The following is a 3,852-nucleotide window of genomic DNA, read 5'->3' as shown; positions in this document are numbered from 1 at the left end:
TGTTGAGGTCATGCATGTATTTCCTTTCTAAGCACAGGAAGGGGCAAACTTAGCACAAGAAGCAAATCTCTGACCCTTCTCACTTGGCGTGTTGCCTCTTCCATAGCTCACCTTTCAGGAGAAAGTAAAAATGTCCATAATTCTCCTGTCCAATTATGCAATATGATAGCAGGGCAATAAGAGGGGAGGGGAGCAGAATTCCTTGAGAATCTGTTTGCCTCCAGAAGCACTGAAACTTGTCCCCTTTATAAATGCTCGTTTACAAGGATCTAAAGCAGGGGTAGGCAACCTATGGCACGCGGGTCAAAGGCGGCACGCGAGCTGATTTTCAGTGGCACTCACGCTGCCCGGGTCCTGGCCACCGGTCCAGGGGGCTCTTCATTTTAATTTAATTTTAAATGAAACTTCTTAAACATTTTAAAAAACTTAATTACTTTACATACAACAATAGTTTAGTTATATATTATAGACTTATAGAAAGAGACCTTCTAAAAACATTAAAATGTATTACTGGCACGCGAAACCTTAAATTAGAGTGAATAAATGAAGACTCCGCACACCACTTCTGAAAGGTTGCCGACCCCTGATTTAAAGCAAGGAATAAATCACCCTTTATGCCTGAATTCAGAGGTGATGGGCCAAATTTTCTACTGACAATAACTCCACTGAAGTTAGTGTAGTTATGATAGCTGAGAATTTGGTCTGAAGTAAATGGTTGTTTAAATTTCACGTCACTGAGTTGATATAAGGTTGTGTGGATCTTGTACTAAAGAGACAGATGAGGGTAGCAAGAAAAAAATCTAACACAATGAGGCTGTAAGGTAAAGTAGACCCTTCCATACATGAAAGCGATGTAGTGTAACACTTGTAAATCTGAACAATAAGTTCTCTTTAGCTACAATCAAATTCTTACAGACCTCTAATCCCTTCATAGTAAAGCGTTTCTTTCTGAAAGGAGTTTGATGGGACGTTCTTTACTGTAAACAGGAGGGTGTGTTTTGTTTTCCTCAAATTTACTTTGCAAATATTCAGAGTAACAGTGAGAGATGAGCCAATGGAAAGTATTGTGCACAGTCAGACAGCCGAACTACAGATGGTTAAATAAATACAAAGGTAAGAGTTGAGCAGCGATCCTATACATGGGAAACATGCTATTTTCAGCAGTAGGCACAGGGACAAGCCAAAAAAGCTTTTGTACTTACTATGTAGGCACTGGGAAAATTCCAAAAAAGTGTTGTCAAAGCAAGGATGAGAATGCAATGTATGAAAAGATTCAGGCAATGAAAATGATCCCCTGGGAGCCGAAACTCGAAAGATGTTTTGTCAGTTAACTGGACTCTGAGCCAAAGCACATGCCAAAACAGAACAACCTTCTTGAAGATGAAGTGGTCAGTGCCCGAGCTGGTAGCCACTTGATTGAATTTATTAGATGGAACAGGAAGTGAACTGCGGAGAGTAGGCGCTAAGTAAGCATACATCAGCAGAGAACAGACTGAGGCAGCGTATAGGGCATACCTGAGAGGGGCTGTCTCTTTTCTAAGATATTCATGCCACCAGCTGAAGGTGAGTGTGCATTGTATTGAGGAGAGAATGATGGACAATCACTTTTTGGACAATAAGTGTAAAATCTGATACCCAATTATGTACTCTTTCCAAAATGCTGGTGCTGGCATCCTGCTGCTTTGGACTGAGTAACTGACGCAGAAATGACATTCCCCTCAGCTAGACAAGTATAGCAGCAATTCTTCACTGTATGGCTAGTGTCTGTAAATTTGTATGGGCAGCTAACTATATGGTTAGGACTCCTCCCCTTCTTGGCCCTGCCATAAATGACTTGGATTAGAGCCCAAAGTGAGCCTGGACCTAGATTTCTGGAATCTACCTGTCCTGAGAATGCCTCTTGAGCCTTTCTTGCACTCATTCCTCCCAGGGAAAGTTTCCCCAGGGAGTATCTCTGGGAAATGTATACAGCGTCTTAAGGGAATTCTACAACTTCCTTATAATAAACACAGGGACAGGAGGAAGTCATCCTGAAAAAGAAATCAATAGAGTGTGAGCGAGGTGGTGTGGGTGTGTGGAGGGGAAAAAAAGACAGTGTTTCTTTGTAGGCAAATGGCTTAGCTAAGGTTTATCACTCGCACATTCATTCTTCTACGCAGCTAGAGGGAATGGGATAGGGAAGACACCAAGCCAATGCAAAATGGCCCAAACCCCTCCATCCCATTTAAGCCCCATGTAAGGCTGTGTAGGGAGTTTTAAGCAGCTGAGTGACCAGGTGAGAGTGCCATCTAATGCAAACCCCCAGATAGGTACACCATTTGTGCTTCAACAAAACAGTCTCCACAATGATAAAATGTCCATTGGCTTCAGTAGGAGTCGTACCTGCTCAGGCCAGAGGATGATTTCGTCCTGTGTTAGCACTGCCATGGGTAGAAGTGTGTTTTAAGGAACATGCCTAGAGGCTCCATTTTGTGTTGAATTTTGCTTGCATTCCTCTTGCCACAGGACACTGTGAGGTCTATTAGCATGTATAAAAGCTACTTTGCATCTTTGTCATTTATTTTTAATGCTCTCTGGGAAAGAAGAAATGAAATGGTGTAAACTTGATCATTTTACAATCCGTGCCTTGCCATATTTTTTATTGTTAACTGATTGGATGCAACAGCATTCAGATGAATCCCAGTCTCTGAAAAAAACTGAATTACAGAAATGCAATTATGTATCTTTACCCAAAGCATGTAGAGAAAACTGTTTTTAAACAATAGTTTTCAATATGATATAATGCAACTCTGTAAACTATTTGCTACAAAGGATTAGGATTTCACCGTCATCCTGGCTTTATTTTTTGGTAATTGAACTAATGTAGGAGGGATTAGGCTGTAGACCTGTCAGTTTCATTGTATAATGAGCAATGTTTATAAATAGATCATTGGCTTTGTTGCAACCTCTCTTCCCTATACCATCATACTCATCAAATTAAAATGTTCCCCTCTGTTTCACAACCTTAGTCCGTGTAAAACTGTAATCCTTTGGATTTACTTCCTAAAGGGCTATAGCCGATCCAGAACACTGCACTACAATCTGCCAGCTCTTCAAATTCCTGTGACCTCATAGCTCACGATCCTGGTGACATCAGTGTCTATAAAGTTTTCATTTCAATCACTTCCCCTTCTTCCCTTCTAAAATATACCACTACTTCACTGTCCTTTCATGGCCATGGCTCTGTTTCTAACATTAATGCTACTCTGCACCAGAACCAACCACACCCCTGCCCACCACGTACATTGTGTTTCTTGGGCATCAGAGCACTACATACCTCAGAAATAGACTGGAGAGGACAGGAGGTGAAATCTTTATTTGTATGTGCTCCACACTAACAGGCATTCCCATGATGTGAAATACTAACCTTCTACTGGGGGGAACTGTCGATTCCAGCCAGTTATATTTTCCTAAGCACTTTGTGACCCATTTAAATGATACACTCAAACTATTTTAGTCAGTGCCTTAAAGTGATGCAAAAATGTGTCTAATAGTAAACATACCAACACCACCAAAGTTTGCGGATAAGTGTACAAAGAAAGGAATTCTTCTTCGATGGGTGTTTTACGTGTTATATAATGAGCTACCAACATGTAAAGTATTAGGAAATGAGCTGTAATTAGTAAAGCCCAGGTCACTAGTTGGCTGAAGGCAGCTAATGAGAAACAGAGCCTTGCTTAGCATCGGCGGCTGATTCAAATCCAGCGCAAATCATTCATGACCACAAATTGTTACCGTGCAATGACTTTGGCCTGTGTGAAATGAGTTTGAGTCAGTTCCCTAATGAGTAAGTGTCCATGTCACAAACCACTA

This window comes from Caretta caretta, chromosome 18 (genome assembly GCF_965140235.1).
Source record: "Caretta caretta isolate rCarCar2 chromosome 18, rCarCar1.hap1, whole genome shotgun sequence".
In the NCBI taxonomy this organism is placed as follows: Eukaryota; Metazoa; Chordata; order Testudines; family Cheloniidae; genus Caretta; species Caretta caretta.
The sequence above is the reverse complement of the archived record's forward strand: the minus strand, read 5'-3'. Positions refer to the sequence as shown.